At 38.0% G+C, this 14,291-nt stretch overlaps 1 pseudogene; it reads right to left on the reverse strand.

The window, feature by feature from the left end:
- Positions 1-10,981: 10,981 nt before the first annotated feature.
- LOC101590333 lies at positions 10,982-12,906 on the reverse strand (annotated as a pseudogene).
- Between the last annotated feature and the right edge of the window lie 1,385 nt (positions 12,907-14,291).

Here is a 14,291-nt window from a genome sequence, read left to right on the forward strand (position 1 = left end):
CTCTCTCTCTCTCTCTCTCTCTCTCTCTCTCTCTCTCTCTCTCTCTCATCCAAAAAATCTTGGCTTCTTATAATAAACCTCTAATTCATCACTGTATGTTATGATATTTGGATAATGCTGAATTTCTTTTTAATGTATTTTAGTATAGAGTCTACAGGGTCTCACTATGTATGTTAATCAAACGCGTAATTATTCACCTGACTTCAGCCTCCCTAGCACTGGGATTACAGGCGAGTGCCACCACACCCTGTCTCAGTCACTGTCTCAGTGCGCCCTGGGGATGGGGCCTGCAAGGCATGTTGGGGGTTAAACCCTGTGCCTGCCTAAGCAGGTTCTCTAGTCCTCTGATCTATCTGGCTCCCCCTTTTTTAATTGCTGAATTTTATTTGCTACTATTCTGCTAAGAATATGTTTCCAGGCAGGATGATATTGAAATATAAGAAAATATTGTTTTCTTATATTTGATCTCCAGGCAATGACCCACTGTGTGTGTTTCTGACCTTTACTTTGTGCTCCCTCCTTCCGCTATCCTGTCCATGATTTTGCTAGGTACCCAACATTTAACTGTTAAATACATCAAAATATGTTTTCATAATTTAGTTAACATCAATAAACACTTGTTAAATAAATGGTTAAAATGCTTGCACTCTGTTTATATGACTATCACTGATGGGAAAGATACTATAAATGTGTTTCTTAATTTTATTCACTGTGTTAAGAAATGGACCCGCTGTAAAAAAATATAGTAAAGCTAACAGTCTTTGCCCACAAAGTAAACTGGCCTGCTGGCATTTTTTCTTGACACATCACTTTGGCTTAGGAAGTTATGGATGGATTGCCACTTTTACCCTAACAGTAATAGTCCATTAGAGATTTATGAACAAAAACAGAGAAAAGAAGGAAGTGACCCATTTATTCTTCCATCATAACTATGCCTCTGTATCCAAAAACTGTCAACTCCCTTGTTTTATTTAAAGCACAAAAGGTACACAAGCATACAGGTAAAGGATGAACTGTGAATTTCCATGACAGAAAATAGTCAAGAATTTCAGAAGCTGCAGGGATTAAAAGATGTGGATAAATATTTATAAATGTGAACTCAAAAAACTGCAGTCAACAGAACTCTCAAGAAGAAATTTCTGCTCAGTATTTTCTTCTTTGTAAAGTCAGGCTGCTCCTTGAAGCTTAGATCTGAGAATGAAAATTATTTTCACTCCAGCATATTTCCTCGTTTCCTTGTACCTTCTGGAAATAGACTTTAAAATATTGGTAGGCTGAATTTTTAGTAACTTTCTCCTAACTAACGACATCCTTTTTCATTCAAATCAAGATTTAATCTGTTGTATTTGCAAGTATAATTATATACATTAAATTCAAACATTAAAAGTATAAATTGACTTTCACTTAAGTTTTAATATGTGTGTCTAATAGAATGGTAATATGTTTGTTAAATTATTTGGTAGGGATGTTAAATAACTTTTTCAAAGTTCTGAATCGCTCAGGTTTCATATATTTTTATTTCAGTGTTATTTAGTATTAATAACATCAGCTATAATTATGGGTCTGTTTTATCCCAAAGTCAGCACAGTTTGCCTAAATTCTATGTCTCTTACATATTCATGAAGGAAGAAATCACTAAGTCGATAAAATGTTACTGCTAGAAAATATAGGTAGTTACTTTTATATATATGTTGTGTTTGTATAACATAAATAGACATACTTACTGAGCTTCAAACTCTGAAATGGTCAGGATCTCTGATTACAAAAAAAATGTACTGAAATTCAGTGGATGTCATAGCTCATGAATACATTATTTGACCATTTGTAAGAAAATTTTTTCTATTATCATTGAGCTATGAATTGAAAAACTGTTTCAGTTCACAATCTAAAATATGGAATACAAACAATGGATAGGAAATGAGACATAGAAAGCATCATATTTTTCAACATAAATACGGGAGACTGTAGCAAACTGGAGTAGTGCAGGAGACTATTGGTCCCTCGTCATGACCACGTAATACACGTGCTATGTGGTACTCTACTGGAGGAGGAGCGCACTCCATGCAGCTTGCGTTTCTGGTCTGGAGGTGGGAAGCCTTGGTCTCAAGGTAAAGGCGGCAGCCTCCTTAAGTCACTACTTGGCAATGCAAACACCCTTGCCACCAAGTGCGAGGCGCACACCACTGCCATTTATCTGGATCCCCTATCTTGAAATTAAGAAGTATGTGTTAGTTTTAAAAGCATTTGAATAGTGAATTTGATATTTGCCATAGCTGCCTCATGTACCATGTACAAAATCGGAAATATTTTGAAAAAAATAAAATGAAGTTACGAAAAATAAAATTGGATTGTTACAAATTCATGATTTGATTTTTTTTTTTTAAACCGTAATTGAACTCAGGCCCTTAGGCTTGCCAGGGAAGCGCTTATTCCACTGAGCCATCTCCCCGGCCCCTCAAATTCATGCTTTTTAAAGATTTCATTGAACTGTGCTACAAACCATCAATACCCTAATGAATATCATACCTTAAAACCTCAAATTATACCTTGCAGTGAAGTTTTCTTACACTAGGCAGCTAAGCCTGAAAAATGGCTAAATTCTTGTCTAAGTTCTGAAAAAAAGTAAGAAGAGCCTGGAGCAAAGTGATGGAAAGAAAGATGCACCTTACAAGGTGCAGGAGAGGCAGGAACTCTCAGAGAGTAGCATTGCTTGCAAACTTCAGGATGTCACCACCAAGTAGGGCTGAAATTCTATGAAATCAAGCAAGAATAATAATGCCAGTTTGCTGAAAGCACTGAATAATTTAAGATAGATAAATTCATAATGGTATTCAAATAAGAAAAAAAATGACATTCTGAGAATCTTCGTAGAAAATACTCAAATCTTTTCTCAATAAATAATCATTTATTTTATTTTTTTTTCTAAATACAATGCAAGCAGAAAAAAAGAAATGACTTGATTAGATCGTTAAAGATTCTGGTTATGGAAAGTGAAGGACAGAAGCACAGATTCCATAGTTTTTCTGAGTATCTCTCTTGCTAAATTTATTTACTATTACATTGTTTTTTTTTACTAAACTGTCCCAAACATAATTGTCAGATTATGTCATGCAGTATGCATAATATACTTTATGAGTCACAACTTAAAGAGGTAGAACAGTACATCTTATAAAAGAAAATAATGTGCTGTTTTCAAAGTTGAGAAACATTTATGATTAAAGTATCTTCTGTGCCATCTTATCCTGTGTTCTAGAATGACTATCAAACAAAATAACTTCTATATGCCCAGTAATTACGTATTTCAATATGAAGCGTTTGTCTCCTAGAACTCTGATTACCCTCTGAATATTCTAAAGAAAAGTAAGCATCGCAGGGTCATAATGACCTTAACAAAAGAATGAAAACCCAATGACTGAAATTAGATTAGATTTTGCTCTTAAACAACTTTCTCCAAAAACTAAATGTATATTTATTAATCTTGTTTTCATTTAAACTTTTGTTTAGTTGTCTGTAAGTAAGGTTTATGCTTAATAGCAGAGCTTTTATGACATTTTAATGAACAAAAATAAACTCTTGATTCAGTATACTATTATTGGTTCACTTATTACAACTTTTGAGTGGTGAGCTTTTTGTACTAGGAATCCAGCTCAGAACCCTGTGATTGCTAGGCAAGCACTGTGGTGCTAAGCTGTATTCCTGGCTAAAATGACCTTGATTATGGACCACAGAAAAAATTTCATTCACCCCCATGAATGTCATAATGTCTTCACTATTGAATCTCAGATATAGTCTAGCTCGTTGGGTATTCTGAAAATTTTATTCTTTCTGATATCAATGGAATAATTTTCTTTTTAAACTTTCAATTTTACATTTAGAATTTGACATTTTTTTAGGGAGGAACGGTCTCCAGAATGTTCAGGGTCTCACTACTAGATCCTACTCATAGTGATCCACCTGTGTACAGTCTCCCAAGAGCTGGGATTACAGGCTTGCACCACCACACCCAGTCTCAATTGCCATCTCAGAGTGCCCCAGGGGCGGGGCTGGCATGGCAGGTTCAGGGATCGAACTCCAAACCCCTGTGCCTGCTTGCAGATGCTTTAAACCACTGAGTTATTTGGCTGGCCCAAATTTGACAATATTTTTGGTATAACCGACTTCTTAAACACTACAATTACTCTTGATCCCTTTGTTATTCACAATGGTATTACATTACACAATTTATTTTTATTTTCCCAGATGTATATTGAACATTTTCTCATACTGTTTTAAAGAACTTGCTCTCTCTCTCTCTCTGTCTCTCTCATTTTTTATTTTAAGGAAGTGTCTACAGGGTGTTGAGGGTCTCACTACTAGACTGGATTTATAGTGATTCACCTGTTTACAGCATCCCAAGTGCTGGGATTACAAGCATGCACCACCATGCCCAACTTCAATTGCAGGACAGGCCTGGGGGATTGAAACCCTAGCCCCTGCACTTGTTTACTGGTGCTTTAATCTGCTGAGCTATTTGGCTAGCTCTCTAAAGAGCTCTTTTTCTATCTAGGGATTTTAATGTTATGTTGAGCTATAGGATGTCATGAGCATTTTTTTGAGGGGGATAATATTTTATTGGAATCCCATGATGACAATAATGCTGGCTTCAGCATGTCCAAGCAGCCTTCTTGTGAGCCTTATTTTCTCCCTTAGAAGCCATGAATCCCAGGTGAATAAAATCAGTTTCTTCATCAATATCTGTACCTGACAATACATATTACTGAGCTGTTTCTCTCTATAAACTTTAGTATTCCTAAAAAAATCAATTCTTTATTATTTTAAAATAGTAATCTATCTGGTCTTTTTCTAAACATATGCATTCCTTATTCTTGTGTAAAATGATCATATACTCCAATCAATTATACCCAGTAACATAACTTTGATCCATCTTTTCAGATTTTTCCTTATATAAAATAGATCTGGTTGTTGTCCCACATTAGCTGATATAAAGTACACATTGAGGTGATTTTTGGATAAGGGTAAGAATTTGGGTTGTGCTCATATATTTGGATATTGAATAGTACCAGACAACTTGCTGACTTATGATGGGAAACACACTCTTTGAAATGACACTTGCCTCTGAAGGTAGAAGATTTTATCCAATGCTACAGTGAGAAGTATGGCATCCTCTTTCCTGAAACGTCTTTTGATAGTTCCTGGGCCATGGAGGTACTAACGTGTATCTGTAGTTCTGCTTAAGATTCTTGGAGCCTGTTTAACAGTTTGATCAATACTGAGCTGGATTTATGGGAGTCCTTCAGATTCTAACTTGATGGTGACAGGACAATGGTGGTGTGAATACTGGCACATTATGAAACTTTAGTGGTTGTTATAATGATGGTTTCTGATAGTAGTCCAAGATTAATATTGTCCATATTTCAAAGACTTATTTTAATACTTCATTATCATTGAAGTCTTTTATTGTGCTTAATCAAGTAATCAATTCCTCTCAAACTTCATAAAATATTTTATCTATGGCTCTATTATTAAACCACATCAATCCGTACATATGTTAAGTAACAAACTGAGCCAGGGATGTAGCTTAGTACCTTAAGCACCTGCCTGGTAAGCACAAGATCCTGAGTCCGATCCCTAACACCTAAATAAATAATGAACTGAATCTGTGTTGTGGGTTATGTCAGATGTCCCAGCAAAGTCTTATGTGCTCATAGGTGGAGCTGTGGGGCAGTGACTAGAACACAGAAGCATGATGTCCCTCAGGGGCGTAGTCCACTGGTGAGGGTAGAGCTAACTGTGACTTCTGGAAGGTGGAGTCTGGCTGGAGGCAGCCAGTGCAGGTAGGAGGCCTGTCAGGGTGCACCTTCCTCCTCCTGCCTGGGTCCACGGCTGCACTTCAGACATGCCACTGTGCCAGGTTGCCCTGCCTTTAAGCCAGGACTGATAATGTTCTGAAACTGTTACACACTGAGGCAGAACAGACCTTTCGTTCTTTAACTTTTGAGGATCAGCTATTTTGTGTCAGCAGTAAGAAAGTAACTAGGACAATGAGATAATATTAATTAAAACAATCAAATCTTTTCCCTAATATTGCTATGTTACTTATTTTTTGTACGTCATCAGTATTCCCAGGAGACATATTAGATATTGTGTTATGGCTTGTGTCTAGTTGTCCCCCCCCAAAGCCTCATGCAGTCATGGGGCAGGGACTTGTAGAGTTTGAGATTAACTAATGATCCACTGGGATTATAGGTTTTAGTATTGCTGGGATTATGGGTGTGAGTACGATAGCTAGCCTGGAGCAGAGAGCCTGGATGTAATATAAGAGAGACAGAGAGACAGAGAGACAGACTTCCTCTCCGCTGCCACTGTTGCTCCTCCCTTGGCTTCTCTGGCTCTTTGTAGCCACCATGAAGCGAAGCTCTGCCTGTGTCTTTCTGCCTTGGAGCCAGCTGAGTGTGGACTGAAACCTCCAGTAACTGAGAGCTAAGTAAACCTTTCCTTCCTTCATTTTTGGTGTCAGATATATGTCCCAGGAACAAAAGAAGAGTAATTGAGACATATTGTGTAGAAAAAAGTAATGTAAATAATTTCTCTTGCACTAGAATTTCACTTCACCAAAATTACCATTATTCTAAAGAGAAGTAGACCTGTGATAGAGGAGAAAATTTCTTTGAAGTGCCTTTGTCTAGGACACAAGTATTGAATAACAGATAAAATTAAAGAGATGTAGTAATAAAAGAAGTACTACTAAGGGTTAGCAGGAACTCTTGGGTCCAATAGTACACCTCTGCATGATTAAAATAATTTTGTTTATTCAAAAGTATCAATTCTAAAGTTAAAGGGTATGTTAATGAGAAGTATTTATAACTCTACTTAAAATATTTTAGAAACCTAGTATAATGTGAAACTATAGTTGTTTATTTGTTTTACTTCTAATTAAAGTATATTTAAAAATATTTGTCTAGTAATGTGTTATGGTTTTTGTCCAGGTGCCTTCCAAAGCTCCATGCAGTCATGGGGTGGTTTTCTAGGGTTTATGGTTCATTCATGAAGCAATGCTGGGATCATTGGGATGAGTGCTGCACCCCATCTGGGGTGGAAACCTGAATGCAATACAAGGAAGGGAGAGAGGCTTGCTCTCTGTCTCTGCCAGTGCCACTGTTCTGCCCTTTTTGATCTTGCTGTTTTCCTCCACCATGAACTGCTGTCCTCTGCTGTGTGTCACTCTGCCTTGGATCCAGCTGATTTAGGACTGAAACGTACACAGACTTGTCATATTAGTTGCCATCTCTCTGTAACAACTGAGAGAGGCTTACTTATTTATATAAGATACCTCAGATAAAATAAAAGTGAACAATTTCCTTTATATCACAACAACTAAAAAGTACTGAGAATGCAATATTTGTAAATGTGAAATTTAACTTTGGAGGTTAAAGGATGGTTGAAATAATATTGAATGAACTTTAAAGTGATGCAAGAGTAGTGAACAAGCTTATGTCATAATAAAAATTAAAAATAAATGAAAATAAAAAATGAATAAATGATCCTATTCATATATGTGTAACTCAGTTATAGTACTTAAAAGGATATTCTTCTCTCTCTCTCTCTCTCTCTCTCTCTCTCTCTCTCTCTCTCTCTCTCTCTCTCTCCCCCACCCTCCTTGTTTCTGCTTTAACCCAGGTTGGCACTGAACTCATGGTAAGCTCCCTTCCTCAGTGTCAAGTTCTATGATTACAGGAACATCTCACCACACCTGATTTAAAACTACATATTCTGAATATACTTTTAAGTGTACTTTAAGTCAGTGTTTTTTCATTGAGAAAGAATGATTGCCTCTGAGATATAACATTTCAGAAGGCAACGGTGCTGACTTCAACAAGATCATATTAAAATGTAAGAGCTTGTTTACCCTTTTTTGTTATAATTAAATAAATATGCAGTAGAATTTTGTAATTTTTCTTCACATAGAAAACTATGTTTTGTTTGATAAATATAATACCATAACCTAGAATATTTAGCAAACTCCAGTATATATTTCTCATACACTGTGCAAAATAATGTTTGTAGTTAAGAACATGTTAACCAAACTAAATAATAATTCTAATAAATAAGCGTTGTGAAGACAATTTTGTTTTGTTTTCTGCTCTGTGCTTCTATGTCATTTACATTAAGGTCTTTTTTTTTTGCACTATGGATCAAGTTATATTAATGAGAACCCCCCCCATCCAAGCACATTTTTGGTAAGATCATGAGAAGAGTGAACACAAAGGGAGATCTTGAACCAAAACAGAGCTTGCACTGTGCTGATGCTGTGGAAAGAAGTAATGAAAGTTGTCATTTAGTCCTTAAACCACAACACTATTTGACTTAAAAAACATAATCGGAGGCATGAAATTGACTGTATTTCTCCTAAATGTAGAAATTCTGAACAAGCATTCATGACTGACTATCCCAGTTTAAGGCATATTTATATTACTCTGAAATAACACAATTATAAACTGATTACTATATGTTTTATTATTCAGTACTTCTAAAATCAAACCCTCATCAGAAGTACATGTTAGGCAATAACCATTTTCCTTTTATATCTGATTATGCATTAAATTGAATCATTTTATTGTCTCCAATTAAAGTGTTGGTTTTTATATTAATAGGTTTTCTTTATAACTAATTTAAGGAAGAAAAGGCAGATGAAATAGCACTGTTAATATTGGAAACGAGACTCAGATAGTCAGATCCTGACAATACTTAGTCTTCCCACCAATCTCCTTTCTCATTCTGTTTTCCACTTTCAAGAAAGCTGCTGTCATTATAAGAATAACTTAAAACAAGGGGAAACAAAGAAGCATTGAGGAGGAGGGAGAGAGACACAGAGAGGTACAGGACACATGACGTCCTCGTGGGGTCTTCAGAGGAGACTTTGCCTGGAAGAAGAGGGAGTAAACATAACTAACACTTCTCTTCCAAAGTGTGAAGTTATTACTTAGTGGTCAAAATTTAAAACCTGACAAGATGAAGATGTAAAATGATGGATTTAGGAGAATCCTGAAATGTTAAATAATAAAGAATTGTTCAATTAAAAATTTAAAACCACTGCTTTGGCAATTCCTAGAGAGAGGAAATAAGAGGAAAAAGAGGATGACAAAGGGAAGGAAAAGATCTCAGACATGTCCCATATAGAAGAAACAAAAGAGGAGGCACTGCCAGAGGAATCTAGTATTGCAGGTGAGCTATCTGCAAGATCTCTTGTTATCTTGAATGAAAACATCAAAGATGACGACACTTATGACTTCAGCAGAGATTACATATAACTCATCCTTTTATATGGATTTTCTTAACATTTAAGGCAAACCACTACAGTGTTTTGGTATGTCATACACTGTATAAATTTTGAAAATGAGTATCATGTACACATTAAAGCAGTTAAATATTTTTTTAAAAAAAGTAAACCAAACAACAAATTTTAAAATCAATCCTCCCTTTTGTATCTTAGACATACTATAAATAGATGAATAGTCTCTTAAAATCTTTTTGAGTTAATAGCCAAAATCAAGGACATTCAAAGTGGATGCACATTCTTAGATAAATTTTCATTACACTGAAACTTAGCCACTTACCTTTTACTTTGTAATAAAAATTGCCACACTGATTTATGTTTTTCAGTCACTGCATATCTCTGCACGTTTTCCAAATTTCCTACCAAACTTGCCCATCGTTCATACTTGCATTGTCTCTTTCCTCTGTTGCTTAAAGGTTATTTTTTGCAGTACTGATGAATTACAATGTTTATTTAAATATAGGAACAAGAATATTTTAAAAGATTGGACAAGTCTTTCACCTATGTTTACTTCTTAAAATTTCAGTTATTTATTTCATGGCTTTCTAGGAAAAGAAAGCAAAATGAATTTTTTGAAGGTAATATTAATACTCACTATTTAAGTAAGCAGCTATCAGCTGGCGAAGGTGTTGTTCTAGAGGAAACGGGGCAATGTCTGGAAGTGTATGCAGAGGTCACAGCCGGTGAGATGGTCACTGCTGCTGTGTAGCACGCAGGTCCCAGGAGTGTATAAAGGACACAGGGCAGCACTTTCTACAACATGGCATCAGTCACACCACAAAGGTGAGCCATACTGAGAAAACCTTATTTTGTTGACAAAATGGTCATTTTCATGGCCATTTCTGAATTGGACTATCATAATTACAGTAGTCTCTTTATCTTTTTAAATTTTTTTTTCTAAGTAATCACAAGGAACTTTTGTCTCAATAGCAGGTCATGCCATAAGTAATCAAAATGATTCACACCAGCAGGCTGCCTCTTGGGTACTACCCTGTCTCAGGAGGTTTAATGTGGGGAAACCATTTTTTTTTAATTTATATAGAACATAATAGAGGGGTGGCCAAATAGCTCAGCGGATTAAAGCACCTGCAGGCAGGTGCAAGGGAGTGGGGTTCTATCTCTGGCCTGCTGTGCCGGCCCACCCCTGGGGCATGCTGAGAAGGCAGTTGAGACTGGGTGTGGAGGCGCAAGCCTGTAATCCCAGATCTTGGGAGGCTGTACACAGGTGGATCACTATGAGTAGGATCTAGTAGTGAGACCCTGAACACCCTGTAGACCCTTCCCTAAAATACAAATAAATAAATAAATAAATAAATAAATACAACATAATAGAAAAAAATGTGTCAAATTAAGTCTTCCAAGAAAGCAAATCACAAGTTCTTGATCAGATTCAAACCACTCCATCAATAAAGGGGATTAAAAGGAAGCATAAATAGATATAAAATAAGAAATGTTCTTTTCCTAGCTTTGGCCTCTCCACAAACTCAACTCTTCAGAATTCACATGATTTCTGGGTTTTTCCTCTGGATGAGAGCAGCTCCGGAAGAACCCTGCCGTCCCCACCTAGGCAGGGGCACCGGTCTGACATGTCTTTCTGCAGTCCCCATGGCACTGTGCGGGGACATGGTGCTGCCCCTTCAGGGAGCCCTAGCCTTCCAGATGCCACTGCTGTGGGGAGGAGCCGTCACAGATTTCCATACCAGCACAGCAGCTGTGTCCCAGGGGATCCACCACATTCAGGCATTGCCGCACCGACATCTGATACAGCTGGTTATATTTCCCGAAAGTCCACTGCTGGGACCCGCCAGAGCCGTGGCACTTCATGAAGCGCGGTGGGTCTGCCAAGCGCATTTTGGACACGTCTAGACACAGGAGGTTATTTAAAACCAATTCATGCTCTTCATCATAAACCCAGACCTGAGCGGGGTCTCCATAGTTGCAGACCTTGAGCACCACGAGACCGCCCTTCTGGCTCAGGTGAACTTGGGCCACCAGACACTTGTCGGTCTGGAGGTGATAGAGCCATCCAAGCTGCAGGACTCGGGGGCACTTGGGGACTCTGTTCATGAAGACAGGCTGCTGGGCCTTGGCGTTGGGTAAATACTCTCCAGGTACCATCTGAATGACTGGCAGCCCAGCTTCTTCCACAACAACACACCCTCGCTGATGTTTCTATAGCTCCTGGTCTTGAGATCAGGTCTTGAGGAAAAATACTGTCCCAGCCAGACGTGCAACAGGTGCAACGAGATGTGTGCCCTGGTGTCCTGGCCTTCAGAAAAGCCATCCTGCCACCTCTTCCACTCTCGAGCGAGGGATGATACAGAGCTTCCTGCCGCAATCCAGATCCGAAATGATATTTCCAGATTCTCTCCTCCCCAGATATCTATGCAACTGTCGCACTGACCAAGTTCACTGAAATGTTGGCTTCTCATGGCAAACAGTCCCCCAGTCATTGCAGGGGGCTTGATTGGTGCACTGGCGCCACCGGCTCCTCCCAGCTCTGAAAGTAGAACAAGACCCCAGCTGAAGTGCAGCCCGCAGTTGAAGCCGCCCTGTAACGCAGAGACCAGCTGAAGGTCAGAATGTCAGCACTGATGGTGTCGATCACGAGGCGCACCACAGCGTGTGTCCCCGGGGATGGCGCCCACAGGGGCTGCAGCCACATCACGTTCACCTCGCAGTGGCTGTCCAGAAATACGAAGACTTCTCCTGTGGCGTGGGCTTCTCCGATCATCCTTCCATGAATCAACCCCTCTCGCTTTGCATTTCTGATTACTTTAATTTTTGCAGGGAGCTATTTCTGGACATACTCACCTAGTTCACTTTTTAAATCATCCAAGTCACCGTCGTCATCCACGAGGATGATTTCATGAAGCAGGTGGGCAGGGGCTCGGTCTAGCACACCGTGCACTGTCCGGAGCAAGGCAGAAAAAGCTTCATTGTAGAAACAAATAACAATCCTAGCTACCGACAGGTCAGCGGGGGTAAGACTCCTCTTTACACGCTGCTTTCCTGTCGTCAGGCACTTCTCTGTGGTAGCCCAGGTGGTTACTAACGAGCATATTAAAGGCTTCGTTCTGATAGCTCTGGTCTCTCAGCTGTTGGTCACGTTCATTGAAAATCATACTCAATTCAGAAGAGAATTTCAGGTGGTCTTTTTCTGGAATTTGCATTTTATTTTTTATCACATCATCAATTGTATTTGGTTTAAACTGTGGATCTAATATTCTACTTAAACCTCTAGTGAAACGAAGATAGAATTTTTGGGAAATGGTCCGTGGGAACCAGACCCCATGATGCGCACATGCTTAAAATGCTGTCACTTCACTGAAGTTGAAATAAACACAAAGCAAAACTGTCCAGGTCGCAGATTAAAAAAAAAAAAAAAAAAAAAAGCACCCATAGCAGAAATATATAGGACTGTGACACTTCCCATCATAGACCTAGCGTAGCTGAAGGGTCATTTTCAGTTTCCGCCATGGCCGCAGCCCAGGAACTCGGTCTTCCGGGCCTCGGTCTGCAGCGTTCTTCTGCTACAGCGGGGTGCTGTGCAGCACCAGCCACGGTGGGAGGCTAGGGTTGGTGCAGCAGGGTAACCCTCAGCTGAGCGTGGCGCAGGCAAGGGGCGTTGTGAGGAGCCCGGGCCTCGCCCTGTCCCCGCGCCGCAGCCTAGTAGTCTCTTTAAAATAATTTAAAAAATAAAAAGTACAGGGCTGGGGAGATAGCTCAGTAGAAGAAGCACTTGCCTGGCAAGTTCAACGTCCTGAGTTCGATCCCCAGGACCACCGAAGAAAATAAAAATAAGAAGTAAAAGAACAAGAAAAAACTCAAGGTTTACTGAAAGGAAGAGTTAACGTTTAATTAGTTGTGCATAACTGTGTCTAGTAATCTGAGAAACAAATTTGATGATTACAATACATAATGTAACAACCATTGTTAATTTTCTATTCTTGTTTTGAAATTCTGTGCCATTTGTATTATGTTGCTTAGTGTTATTTGTTTTTGTTTTTATTTTTTCTCTTTAACATAAAAAATAATTAATCCATGAATGTCACTACTATATTTGATAGTGGTTCATAGATCTTGATTTACATAATAGTTTATTGAATGAGCAAACTAGAATCACATCCTACAATAGTATTATCATAAGAAATTTATTTCAAAACTTAAGCCTAATAAATAATAATGATGCAGAAACTAGGAATTGCAACCTGTCTTGAAAATGGCAGCTTGACTATTAACGAGGGTGGTGCTAGACAAAACCAAAAGGCTTTTGTAGAGTAGCTGGAAAGACAGCCTATCTATGGATCAGGTTTTACTAGCGGTGTTTGGACGCTGAATACATTGAGAATGTTGAATCCATTGTTGGGTCAAAAGATTAACTTGTAATACTGAAAAATTTTAAGGAATCAACTTGATTTTCCAAACATGTTAATTCCAAAAGAAAGTGTTTGTTTTTATACCATTGGATGTTTTTCTCTTAGCATTTATTTTTTAATACTGTGTGGGTACATTATATCAACTATAATCATATCATGAAATACTTAAACAGATTATTGTAAAAAATCCTGTCACTTGCTGAATTGAGAAATGCAATTTTATGCTATTCTATGTCTTACTTAACATTGTCAGACTTCTTAGCAGGCTCACTAATATATTTTTTAATATACTTCTATGAAGAGACACTTGAAGTGTAGCAATTCTAGCGATGACATCCCAGTGCAACATGGTCAGTAAGGAAGGAAGTTTTTATATGTAAATATATGCCTACATATTACTTTTTAGCTTTGAATAAGTTTAAACCCTAGTATATTTAAAATTTCAATAATCCAGGTGTCTAGCCTTTGAAGAGGCAGTTATTTTAAAACAGAGATAATGACTGGTGTTTCAACACTGTGTTTGCAATGTATTTGAAAAATAAATCTTTTTATTGCAAATTTAAATCATCACAATTTTC

The sequence above is a fragment of the Octodon degus genome, unplaced genomic scaffold (assembly GCF_000260255.1).
Source record: "Octodon degus isolate 3935 unplaced genomic scaffold, OctDeg1.0 scaffold00338, whole genome shotgun sequence".
Taxonomy (NCBI): domain Eukaryota; kingdom Metazoa; phylum Chordata; class Mammalia; order Rodentia; family Octodontidae; genus Octodon; species Octodon degus.